We start from the raw sequence: 13,674 nt of genomic DNA, 5'->3' as shown, positions 1-13,674 counted from the left end.
TTAATTTCAAAACTCCCATTCCGAAGTCGGGATGGGGCTGCTGTGGCCACCCCAGTCTATGCCTCTCTGACCCCTAAGAATGTTAAAGGAATCACTAAGAAATTTACCGGGAATACAACGCTCTGCGGGTTGGGATCTCAAGAGAGGGGTCCATGAGGGTGCGAGGCTGAGGGTGAACCAAACTCTTCTGATTGTCCCTGGTTGTGGTGGGGAGGAGGGGTGAGATGAATATATTTGTCCTTATATTCAAAAGCCTTAGCTTTTGACTTCAAGCCTTAGCCAAGACGTCAAAGGCTGCGGCGTTTGAACCAAGAACCTGACGACGGCCTTGATGAGCCGCCCTACCGCCTTTAGTTTGCTTCGCTCCGGGCCGCGCGCTGGAAAGTTTAACTCTATTATCAAAGAGGAAATTGAAAAGTGACTTCTGCAAATCCCAAGACGGGGTCTTACCAGCAACTTCTGGGGTGGGGAGCGGGGTGGGGGACCGAAAGGAAGGTTGAAAAAAGAGCTGGGAATATAATTGAAAAAAAAAATTAAAGATACACGCGGGATTAAATAAGCTAAGAAGCTCAGCCAGCGGAATTCTAGATCTGGGTTTTGAAACTCAGAGGGTCTCTCTACCTTTGGCCATCTGGCTGTTTTAAGCTCTGCCCCATGCTGTATGATTTTAGCTGAAAATCTCTTCCGTTGCAGCTTCGCTTTTATTGAATTCATCAAAAGCAAACTTTCCCTGAGTTTTTTTTTTTTTTTTAAGAAGGCTAAAATAATACGCCGACCACTGTGACATTCTCCGCGCCCAGGCCATTTTTCATAACGCCGCGGATCCGCTTTTGTGCCTCTGAGGCGACTAAACAGATGAATAACGAGCAAAGTCTCCCGAAAGTAAGCTAGCAGCTTTTCTCAGCTCGAAAAAAGTTAACTGAAATGAGAGGTGCATGTAAAAACCCACACCCAAAGATGAGGGCCACACTTTTATTACTCTGAATGACAACGACGTCTTTTTAAAAGCAACTAACTCCCACACCCGCACATACACACACACTCACACACACACTTGCGCACACAAACCACACAAACTTTAAGCCTTGCGAAGCTGCCCAGGTGGTGTTTAGGGAATTTTGGTAAAGAAAGAATGAAGGAAGAAGTATTTGAGGCAGATTCTAGTTGGTAAGATGCGAGAAGGGTAAAACCCGGTTTTATTTAGTTTTAATTTAGTTTTGTTTTTCTTTTGCTTTTTTAAACCTCTTTAAAAAAGCGGTTTGAAAGTTGGTTTCTGGCAAGAGGAGAGAAAAGGCTGCCGCACTAAATGAAGAATCAGTGTTAAAAGGACGCTCAAAATGTAGTATTGTGGCAGGTCGGGGTAAGTTGCATTTTTTTTTCCTGTTTTCTCTTTGGTTTTGGAACGCAGTGAAAATGCACTTGGGGAGAGTTTTCCTGTTGCTTTTAGGGATGAGAAAGTAACTCCAGGCTCCCTGCCGGATGGCTGCCTCCTGCGACTTTGCTCTGGTTTTGCGTGTGTTTTACTCGGAGGCGCCTTCTTCCGAGCGCGGCCAGCACAGTCCCAGAGGCCCGCAAGCCCTGGGCGCCGGGTGTGGAGAGCCGCGCTCGGGCCGCAGAGGCAACAAGTCCGGACTCTAGCCCCAGGCGAGCGCCGCGCCGCTCCGCAGCTGAGCCAGGGGCTCGCCTGACTCTCAGGAATGAATTTTGCACGTGCAAACTACTTGCTTGTGGACGCGCACAGCTGCGATCCTCGGGTTTATCAGGGGAAAAAACTCTTCGCTTAAATGGAAGATTTGGAAAAACTCAGCCATTGGTTCTCGCCAGATGATTATTGATGCAAAGTAAACCCTACGGGTTGGAGCGCGCGCGCGTCTGTTTAACCCTGAAAATATTCCACTTTCGAGTTGCTGAAGTTGATATCCACTCGAAATCGTTTGTACTTTTTTCAGGGAGTGGGAAAATAACTAGGTGACCTGTGGGAGATGGTGTAGTCATATCAGTGAGAGAGGCATATCTGACTGGAAAGCGATGCCCCCTGTTCGCTGAATTGTAGGAAAGTGGCCCCAAAGAAACTCGAAAGGCGACTCCCAGCGCGCGCGCACCCGTTTCCACAGACATGTATTACAACCTCGTAGTTATATGCACTTTCCTGCCGCTAACCCTCGGCTCTGGGATTCGCTTCTGTGGTTTGAATAATTTTGTTGGTCTGCTGTGTATTTCGTGGCATGGAGTTTTAGGCACCCGTGCTAAGCGGTCGTTCATTTAAGCACTAACCAGCGACCTGCGAGCGTCCGCCGTGAGCCAGATGTTATTTTTTTATTATTAGTTCTCTCCTATCAGGAACGTGGAAGAAACAAGTGCTGCGCTAGAGGTTGGACAGAGCTGATCCAGATGTTGGCAAACACGTCTTTGCCAGTTATTTCTGAGGAGCCGAGAGAAATTGACTAGGCAGCCGGAGAGAAATTGACAAGAGAGCTGATCGCTCATCGGAGGCGATTTTGTTCATTAGCAGGCGCGACTCCTGCTCCTGGGTCTGGCGGGGCTAGCATATAAAATGCAACTTTTGCCCCATTGGTTCGCTAGGTGAATTAGCACATACTGGGACTGAACAGTCCTTGACCTTTGCCTTTATGTTTGCGCAAATGTTTGCCTAAAACACAATCGGCCTTGACAAGGGAGCATGCTACCGTGTGACACTGCCTATTCACCAGATAGATGTTCCCTGCCACACACGACCCAGAGCAGCCTTTTAAATAGCTTAGGTATTTGTACAAACCGTATAAATTAATGTCGGATGATTGCTAGTTGCTGCTTAAATAGAAGACAATTTAGATGTGGGATACACATCTCTCTCTGGTCTTTTTCTTTCTTTCAAGAAAGTTGATAAGATGACCAGGAAACAAAAGTGGAAGTGGAGAAAAGTTTTTGTTTGGGGGAGTCAACAGATTCTTGTTTGATTAAATGAACACAGAATGTAGTTCCCTTACAAACGACTGTCGGTGAAGATGGGGAGTGAATGAAGGAAGAGAGAGGAACAGTGAGGAGAACTGTGAGGGACTCATGCTCAGGAAAACCAGTAATAGGGAGGTTTGGGAAATGAACTCGAAGATCCTGGAGGATTTCTTGTTCCTGGAGGGACCAGAAGAGTCAAGAGATTCTCAGGGTCCTGGGAACCCTGTGGAACTTGGGAAGTTTTCCTATTCCTGAGTTTTATGATTCTGAATGCTTCCTCCAATAAAACTAAATACTTTAGCAGGAGGAGAAGAACATCTTGTGAAAATCTAAAATTGGTTTAAACCCTCTTTTTAACTTCTGCACTGTAGATCTGAAATGATTTAAAGGGCAGGGCTGCCTTTCCCTAAACTTTGACATAGGAAAAAAAATGAACTTCCCTTGGCTGTGGTTTCTAGCTGGGTTCAGAATTTTCCACATTCCTTTCATTACCAGCAAGGTGGCGAAAACCTCACCAATTTCCAGGGCTTAATTTCTGGGGCAGACCAGACTGCAGAGACACGGAGGACAAATTAAGAAAAACAGTATTCCTTTAGGGAGTGTCGCTCCTTTGGGAAAGAGGAGTATTTACTTTCTTTGTTTCAAAACGATGCATTTGACCAGGGCAGTACCAACTCAAGCCACAGCCTGGGGATGAAGATTCAAGGGTCTGAGAACCACTGTGGTTGCTCCAAACCTTGGCCAGGTTTCCCTCAGGCTCCCTTTAACCATCTGCAGGTGGAGGGAAGGTGAGTCACTGCTGCGGCCAAGCTTCCCTTGGAAGCCCCTTTTCTTGTTCTCGGGTCAGAATTTGCCCTCTTCCTGGTGGGTTATGGGTCAGAGCAGGGGGAAGTTTGTTTAACAAAAGCTATATTCCATATAGAATTTTGATGTAGCATCAAAGTGGCAGAAAAGTATGAACAACAACCCAAGAATGCAAAAGAAAAGATAAATGTTCACACAAGCAGCTTGCAGAAAATTGTAATATGGAGAGGTTGTAAGAAAAGTAAACATAAGTGATACAGATGAAAATTAAGGAGACTACATCTACTTTTCAATAATTTCCCCTTAAAATTTTCTCAATTAACAGACCAGATTTGTTAGTTTACCCTTATTATTTAGTTTATAATGTGGCAGGTATGAACTATTTCAAAACAGTTTTGTAAGATTGACAGAAAACTACATGAATGGTAGCCTGTGTATTTTGGATTTAGGTTTAGAAATGCAGGCAACTGGATATGCACAGAAATCATATGTGCATTCTCAGAGGATATTTGCTCATTTTATTAAACTTATAATCATCTTAACTATTTTTAAACAATTGTTTCATTTAAAAGGAAAATGATTCTAGGTATTCTCTTCTCTCTCTCTGCCCCTTCTCACTATCCCCCAATCTTTTAAAGAATTTAAGAATTAAACTTATAGAGATGCACATTTTAGGGCTTTATTCTCTGAGAAATTTGGCAGTAATGTGGAGAAAGCAAGGCAGGGGTAGGTTTCTAGCTGTGCTGTAGCTGCGCTTGTGGTAGATGGAATTTCTTCAAGTTTATGGGTGAATTGGGACCTAGAACACACAACCCATGCTGATGAATGTAAGGGACTTAGATTCAAGTCTAGCTATTGTAAAAATCAGTTTAAGGATTTGAGAAATTTGCAAAATGCTTAGTTTGAAATAGACACATTTTAATAAAACACATCAAATTACAAAAATAACTAAGTACTATATAAAACATATTTCACATGTATCCTAGATAGCAATGATTCAAGTATTTAGTCCATGTATTCATTTAATTATTCAATTATAGTGAATCAAATTGAAGATTAGAGATGATTAATTTGATCTACTACTGACAGACGTCTAGAAATTGTGCATATTTCTGGCCAAAGCTAAAATGGTATTAAATATTTATGCTGTCAAATCTGTAGGTGGTTTTATCTATCAGTGTTCAAGAGGACATATAGTAATTTACTAATACAAATGAAGACACAGCATAGCTGCCCAAACTATTCTTATTCAAATGAATAACACAACTTTAATGGAGAAGAAAAGAGAAAAATATTTTATCATTTCTGGAAATAATCAACTTTCATAGTAATTTTTTTAGAGCAAAAAGTGTAAAAATATTAGTTTTTAACTATATTTGAAAAATTAAGGTAACATTTATTCTTAGGAGCTGAGTGAGACAAATCTCTGCGGAAATGATTTGCATATGAAATTAACATTCATTAAAGGTAAATGATTGCGTTAAGCTGACACCAAAAACTGTAGAATCTTTTAGATGACTCTATAGTATACATTAACCTCTATGCTAACGATTTTCTTTCCGACTTTATTGCAAACTGGCATCTGTGAAATTTTATATTTCACTACGCAAGTAAAATTAAATTGAAGAAGTAAAGGTAGGTTTCGAGTGCTAGAGAGAACACCCTGGACCTTCTTCCGATTCTATCCCATCAAAGGTAATTCTTTCCCTCTAATTTATGTAGATACACTTACATTCTTTTAATAATCCTCAACAATTACTTGCTATTAAATTCCTTACTACTCTGCACATGAAAATTTTGAGATGATTTGGAGGCATGTGATTTTAATTTAATTACGGAACTTAAGTTGGAATAGCCCAAATATGCCACTTCCAGGCATTATGTTTGAGCTCGTGAATAGCCAAGCTGTGCTAGAGACCAGCTCTTCCCTGGTTGGTGACAACTCTAGGTTTTCTTGGGACAGAGAAAGAGAGTCCTTCTCACCTCCATTTTAATTCACAATCTCTGATCGAAAAGATTGTGCTCCAATTTCCAATGCCTATTGCATCCAACCTCAGGCCCTAATTACCTCCCGCTGGCAAAGAGAACGGGGAGGCTGGGGCAATGCTGAGCAGGGCTTGGGTTCCAGAGGACATTTGGAAGGGGCCAGGCCAAGCTTCACTAAGGAAGTTCAGGACCTGGATACTAGAAATTGTCCCCATGGATAGTCATGGAAAATAGACTTCGGGAAGCCTTGGCCCCCACCTCAATCCTCTTTTTTGTGAAAGTGTGAATTCAGGGTTAGGGGGAGGGCGAGGTGAAGGCATCAGAGGGTGGTGCAGGGCCTGGGAAAGTGCCCACACCTGAGCAGTGTGGGAACCACGTTCTCACCTGGCACTGCAGGTGTCCCTTAATTTGCCAGTAGGGCATAGCTGTGTTAATGTGACTGCGGCTAGAGGATCCCCACAGGGAGCACAAGCGTGGCAGGCACAGTGAACGTCTGCGGGGGTGGGGGCTCATTCTCTGATTTATCTGGAAGCAGGCTGGTGGGGGAGCAAGGGCCCAGGGGTGAGGTGTTCCCAGCTCCAGCTCTGTTGCTCACACTTATCTGATCCCTATTCAGTGTGCATTTCTGCAGTAGCAGGGGATGCCCTTGCGGGCTTCACCCTCCCACTCACCTTCTCCCACCTGGTTTGCTCACCTCCTCTCTCCCTTCCATACTCCCCCAACCCTTCGCTCAGCCCCTCCTCCTCGCACTCTTCGACAGCCCCTCCTGTCCCCTCCTACCTCCTCTCCCTCTCACCTCCTTCCACTCCTACACAAACCTACACAAACCCACAAACCCCTCAGGTCTCCTCCACCCTCCTTAATTCTCTCACCTCCTCATACCCTTTACGACCTCATAACTCTTCACTCCTACATCCTGTTACACTACCCATCCTCTCTCAGCCCCCGTCAAGTTCTGACATCTCCGCCTCTCCCCATGGTTTTACACCAGCCACTCCCCCTCAGGCCTTCACACCTCCTCCTCCTCTACACTCCTCACACGCCTCCTGGCATCCCCCTTACTTCTCACATCCACCATGTTCACCTCTCCCACACTCCTCATACATACCCCATACTTGGACTCCTACTCTCACTCACGCCCACCTGCCACCCGCGCCGACTGCCTTTTGCCTGGTGGTATTTGAACTCCTCTGTCTGTTTTGGAGAATGTAGCCTCCACCCTCTTCCCCTCTGACCCTTTCTCCCTCCACAGCTTCCGCCCATCTCCCCCTCCCCGATTCTGGACTTCTCTTTGAAGGAGAGGACATGGCTGCCTCCCCTTTACCTTTATCACCCCTGAGGGCTCACAGTCACAGCCACCTGGGTCTGGGAACTGGAGAAGTTTCTCCCCAGTGCCCTGGGCTGGGCCAGCACAGACTGGAGTCAGAACCTCTGATTTGACTTCTCTCTCTCAGTCCTCAGCTTCAGAGAGCTTTTCCTTGACTCTCTTCCAGATTTATCTCCAGACTTCAGGGACACAAACTCAGAAGTGTAGCATTTCCATCAACAGTGTGGGTGGTAGGGTCCTTTAAACTGGTGGTTATTCAACTTCATCAAGCTTCAGAATTACTCAGTCTGTTAGAACAACCAGAGACTGCTGGCCCTCACCCCTAGAGTTTCTGATTCAGTAGACTTGGGGTGGGACCTGAGAATTTGCATTTCTAACAAGTTCCCAGGTGGTGCCAAGGCTGCTGCTCTGGGACCACATTTTGAGGAAATTTAAACAAGTCTCAGTAGTGTGAAGTGATAGGGAGGTCCAAAGAACATAGAAGTTAGGGAGCAGAATGATGCTGCCTAAATGGGAATAGTGCCCTAAAAATTTCCCAAGCCAGAAGATGCTTTCGAAGTATAGATTCATTCTGGTGAGTGTTTAGTTTCTCAGAAAATGGCCAAATCATCTCCATTGTTAGGGTTTTATCCACAAAAGGAAGGGAGAAAGAAAGGAGGTTGGGTCCAGGACACGTCTTTTCCTAAGCCCTCACTGACAATTTTTCATAAAGCTAATGGTGTTTAGAGTTGGGGGAATCGGGTCTTGGGTCACTGAAAGTGCTAGTCACTCTGGGTAGGTCTGTTGTTTGTGAGCCTTGGGGTGTGTGTGTTAGAGAGTTTGCTGACTACCTTTGTGATTAGACTTCATTCGAAACAGACAGGAGGACCCCTGCTCTACAGAACCACCTTTTCTAGCCTGGGTAGTGGTTACCATGGTTACTTCCTGCTCCCTCTCCATCTGCTGGTGAAGAGGCTCACAGACCTCTCCCTTCAGTCCTTCTTGAAGGCTGGAAGGTGGCCCAGAAACTTTTGGCCAGGTCATGTTCTGCCTTTTCAATTGTCTAGGGAATGGTTTTCCTAATTTATTTGGAACTGCAAAGGTACATGTATAAAGAAGGAGAAACATAAAAAACAAAAGTTTAAAATTCCTTAAATTCAACTTTTTTGTGTGTGGGTGTGTGTGTGTCTATGTGATATGCTTAACCAGGTAGAGAACATATACCATACACAATCATGATGCTAGACAATAGTTTCTTTCTTTTATATTTGAGTTTACTTGACAATATAAATTCCAAATCCTGGCCAAGAATATCTATACTTGTCTCCTGGCTGATTTTGCCACCAGTTTTCAATCTCATTTTCTCTAAGTTTTGTGAGCAGGGCAGAAATTTCTAGTATGCCTTTGGAGATTAGAATCTAGGAATTCGAGTTCTGAGATCTTGGCCAGTGTTTGCACAACCTGTTCCATATTTACAAATCCTTAGCAGTAGTTCAACGTCTGAAAATTTCCTCTCTTTTCTCTTCATATTACAAACAATTATACTGTTCTAATATGCTTTAGGAAAAATGTAATTGCATTAACATGTTTCTCTTATAATTCTGTTGTTAAAAATGACTAGAATTTTGGTAATGCGTAGCTGTTTTCCTGGTTTGAAAAAAAAATTAAATTCAACCTTGTCAAATGTCCATTTGCTAGCACATTTTCTTAGTTGTACTTTAGCCAAAAACATTACAGACATTACTAAAATGTTCCCAGGGATCAGCGCACCAGCTCCTGGAGAAATATTTGGATAGACATCACAAAACCAAAACAATCCCGTTATCCAGATTTTAAAGGTTTTAAGTTAGTCTTGTTTTCCTTTATCCCACTTTAAGATCTCTGTATATTATTCTATATTTCATTTCAAATTGGAGCTTTTATCCAATTTTACTTCCAATTGGGGCTTTTTAATATAGAAAAGCCAGAGGTTGCCAAAGGAATTGGATACTTAATGTTGAATCCAAACTGAGTAAAATTTTGAAGTATATACAATCCAGTTTTCTTATTAACTTGAAATTGAGATCAATGTAACGCAAATCTATTTGCGTTTCCTGCTATCTAAATAGAAAATCCATTGGGACAAAAACCAGTCTATAAACGTGTGGTCTGCATGTTAGATCCAGAGGTAACCAGTTTATTAATATTGCTACTATATTTAAGTTGTGGGTGATGAATCTATTATCTAAAGAAATGCTCCAAGTATCTCAAGGTTGAGGATCTTACCAGGGTCTTGCTTTTGGGAAAATGGCCCAGATACGTTTACTCAGAAATGGTCTTACCAGAAAGGTACTGTGGCAAATAACATCTAACCATAATGATAATGTTAATGTTACTGTCACTTTGGAAAAACTCCTTGAATTTAGTGTCTGTTTACAGATGGTTTGGCATTTCCCCCAAACATCTAATCATGCTTTATGGTGAAGTATGGCTGTCGGTTTTTTCTTGACTTGTGGTATCTAACCACGGCCTCCTGGCTGGGTAATCTCCCCTCTCCTGCCCCCTAGCGGAGGGTTTGGCAATGCACCAGCAGCTATGACAACCAGCGATTATTTATTGATCACCTGCTGTGTGCAAAGCACTGTGGAAAAAGCTGAAGCGTGTCCAGATCTGGGCAGAGTCCAGTGTCATGCAGGGGCTTTATAAGATGATTTGAGATGGACCAGATATTCTAGCTTTGGGGCCTTGTGGCTCCTCACCTGGGGGCCCTCTTCAGAACCCTGATCTCACCGTGTTGCACTTGGAACCTGACTCTGGCATCTCTGGCCACCAGAAGGTCCCAGCTGCAGCCAGTTTGGGACCGAGAGGCTGTCTGCCCCTTGGCGGGCCTGGTGATAATTTGAGTGCTCTTGTCTAGTGCTGTCCGGTTTGACCCGCAGTTACAACCAATCCTGGATCAGCATTGTCAGACTTCGGTTCCACCACACTCTGTTTGAAGAGTCCCATTTTGTGCAGTGGCAGCCACAACAAAACCCAACTTTCCTCTGTGACTTTGTTCTTTTGATTTTTAATAGATCAAAGAGGTGGAGGGAGGAAGGAAAAGCAGGGGAGGGGGGGAAAGGAGGGGAGTAGGGATTGTTGTCGTGTCAAGATGCAGTGCCCATTTGAGGCCACTAGCCCCATTAGAAGGGAAAAGTGCACGGAAAAGGGCGAGAAACCTGCACTCGGCGCGGCATTGTTCGGGGGATTCGAGCTGCGGCCGCGGCCGCCATACAGTACAGTCTCCATGGCAACGCAACCTGCTGCTGCCGCCGCGAAACTTGAAGGCGCTTGAAAGGGCTTGAAGAGACCAGAATCACAACCCTCTTTCGGTTCCCCGGGAACAACGGGGGAAAATAAGAGAGAGAAAGAAAGGAGGAGGAAAGGAAGAAGGAGAGGAGGTGGGGAGAGAGAGAGAGAAGGAATATGAATGAACGGGAGAGAATTGGAGGGAAAGAGAAGGCAGAATATGAGAGAGGGAGGCGGAAGGCTGAGAGAAACCCCACCCCAGGCCTATGAATGCTGGCATTGTCCCTTCTTTTCTGAATCTGATTTACCATATCATAACCCCCAGGAAGAAGAAAACATCAATATCCCGAAGGAATGGAGATGTTTCTATGGAAAACCTAGGAATTTTAGTCCATAACAGATCTGGTGTAAAAAAATCAAAGAGATCAAAGGCAGAGCTCCCGGGAGTATAGATGCGTCTCTGAATTAAAGATGGACGATGCTGACTACAAAGTACTTTTTTCTTCTTTATTCAGTCTTCTGTTTCCATTTCAAGGGAGGTGCTGGCCTCGTCATATCTGAACTAGACCGTCATTGTGAACAATGTCATGAAGGGGAATGAAAGGAGGAGTGGGGGCACCAGAAACTCGGCTTCCTCTGCCCCAGCCCGGTTTCCAACCCTCTTCTCCAGCAGGCTCAGCGGAGGTGTCAGCCCGGCCCTCCTCATAGAAGGAGCTCCTGGCGAAGCTCGTCCCACCCTCGATTATACGGGGGCACTTAGGAAAAATGGGATCCGCTGAAATCCAGAGAAGGGAAGCTGTGTCCGGCTGGCTTGATGCCTCACCAAATTGAGCTCAGGGCACTCTCCAAGCTCAGCGTGGCAGTTCTGGTGTGGGGAGGAGACAGCAGGATCTCTAGGCCAGATATGGGCTGGGTAGGATGTAGAACACCCTGGCGCCAGGAATTGGGGGGCGGCCCCAACAGTTGTCTTTGCAGATGTGGGTTCCTGGCAGCTCTTCCAGGAGAGGGCCTCCCAAAGGGGAAGATGTTGGGGGCGACCCAGCTAAGTGAGGCATCTCTTTGCCTGACAGCCCCTCAATCTGCAAGTCTAAGAAACAAATTCTAAGTGTTTTTTAGATACTCGACCAGCTGACTTCCACTTTTCTTTTTCAACCTAAAGCAAAGTGGAAAGTCAGGGATGGAAATTCCCGGGTGTATCAGTGGAAGAGCATGCAAAGGAACAGACAGGCAGCAAGCAGTCCTAGGGAATGCCTTCTCCACCTGCGCGAAGAGAATTCTCTGGCCTGGCCTGCAACCCGTATGTGTGTGTGTGTGTGTGTGCACGCACGCGCGCGCATGTTGGCGTGAACCCCAGTGTTCTGAGAAGGGCTGCTCACATCTCTCAAGTGGCTTGTGGGCTTGCTGTCCAGCTTCTCTGGACTTTGTGGCTGAGAAATTAAAACAGTAAATCTTCAAAAGCTGGAGACTCTCTGCTTCCTCTGGAAAGAAGCGAAGACAGTCAGCCTGGATGCGTGCGTGCGTGCGTGCGTGGGGAGCCCAGCCTCCAGAGGCTACAGGCCTTTGCCCCAGTGTCTCCCCTTCAATTTCTCCAGCAGATGTGTATTAGAGAAGTCAATTAAGTTGTTTGCAAACATGCAGGGGCTGGTGTGTACCGAGCAGGGAAGAAAGCTTGTTCCCAGGGTGGGATCAGTGTCTGGCCTGGCCACAAGCACCCTGGGGGCAGCCTGACACTAAGTCAACAGTGTCATGGCCGAGGGGCCCCTTGGTAGCTGCAACAGCTGTCCAGCTGCCCATTGTCCAGTCAGGGCTGGAGCCTTGTTGCTGCCCCAGCGCCAACTCTGTGCACAAAAACAGACCAGGGCAGGAGGAATGTATCCCCCACCCTCTCAGCACCATCCGGGCCACCAGACCCTCTCTTCTGTCTCTCCCCTCCTCTCCAGACAATTTTTCTCCTCAAGTAATGGAGGCCAAAAAAAGTCCAGAACCTGGGGAAAGGTGGGGGCAAAGAAAAAAGACTCCATACTTCCTAGGCATGAGGATGGGCAGAACATCATCACAGAACAAAAGAATAGAGGTTGGAAATTGCAACAAAACTGAGAGCAAGAATGATCTTGTTACAGGTATTGGTTTATCCCTAGTTGTCTGTCTCAGAGAAGTTGGTGAGTGTGTTCGATGCTGTCAGGGGGGCCAGGGGCCAGGGCAGTACCTTTCCAGAGCTGTGAGTAGGGGAGGTGGCCTTGGGTCTTGGTGGCTCACTCAGGGGACAGAAATGCCCCCAGGGTTCAACTATCTGGGTGGCTCCTTGCAGACCTGCGTTTCTCCTAAGGATGAAATTCCAACACCCTCTCCTCAAGACTCCTGCCCCCTTCACCGGGCAAGGGTGGGGAGTGTGGGGAGTGCGACGGCTGCGCTGAAAGCACTGGGAAGGGGGTGGGGCCAAGATTGACTAGGTCTGTCTGGCTCCGACTCCCAGAACTGCCCATGACTTCAGCCGGTGCCGAAGGCCCTTAACTGGCTAGGGTGAAGTGAATTTCCCTCCTGAAGCCCAAGCCCAGAGGTGTGGGCTGAGGGGAAATCTGCAGAGCAGCTAGCCCGCATCGAAGTACAGGGATGTCTCTGCCCAAATGCACTCTCTGTGGCCCCCACTGCAGAGGGATTTGTGGGACACACCTCTCAGAATTATGGGCTGAGTGGCCCACTGGAAGCTTGTCCAGCTGCCGGGGTCTGCTTTTCAGGCCCTCACTGAGCCCAAAGTCTACAGAGTGGCTCAGATCCTCAGAGAGCCAAGCTTGGGCTGCCTCAAACCAGAGCTGTGCCCAAGCTCCCAGTTGTGGCTAATGGCACTTGCCAGATAGCTGGCCACTTGCCTCTTTGCTCTGGAAAAAAGGAAATTAGTTGGCTGCTCTTCTCTTGGTGTTTGGCACGAATTCCCTCATTGCCTCTTTTCTCTATTTAGAAAAAAAATCTTAAATTCCATGTTGAGTAACAAGTATCTGCCAGACGTTGGACAGTAACATTGTTCATCCGGCTTAGGTGGCTTCTCTTTTATTCTTTTTATTTAGTGAACTCCTGACTTCAGAAAGTTGGAGGTAAAAATCATACCAAAATTTTAAAACACTATCAGGAAGTTGCTGCTGAAAAAACCTGGAGGGCCTGACTGGATAAAAGCCTTTGACTCAGACCCAAGGGTTTCAAGGACTCAAGCTCCAGCCACCTCTCCATCAATGCACAAGAAGTTGAATTGTTTTTAATTTTTCTTTTTTTGTAAATGACAGAGAGAATAGCGGAGAGTCAACTCAGAGCTAAAGTTGTGAGCAGCAGAAGCTACTGAGTTCCTGAGTCCAAGTGCAGAAGTAAGC

At 45.8% G+C, this 13,674-nt stretch overlaps 1 long non-coding RNA gene across 2 annotated transcripts in view; it reads left to right on the top strand.

Moving 5' to 3' along the window:
- Positions 1-1,060: 1,060 nt before the first annotated feature.
- The window catches only part of LOC138918272 (uncharacterized), a 283,138-nt gene continuing 270,524 nt past the window's right edge, over positions 1,061-13,674 (top strand). For both annotated transcript variants that reach the window (XR_011427393.1, XR_011427392.1), the window contains exon 1: positions 1,061-1,360. This is a non-coding gene — a long non-coding RNA (uncharacterized lncRNA). The remainder of the gene's footprint in view (positions 1,361-13,674) is intronic.

Source organism: Equus caballus, chromosome 16 (assembly GCF_041296265.1).
Source record: "Equus caballus isolate H_3958 breed thoroughbred chromosome 16, TB-T2T, whole genome shotgun sequence".
Lineage (NCBI taxonomy): Eukaryota > Metazoa > Chordata > Mammalia > Perissodactyla > Equidae > Equus > Equus caballus.
The sequence above is the reverse complement of the archived record's forward strand: the minus strand, read 5'-3'. Positions and strand labels throughout refer to the sequence as shown.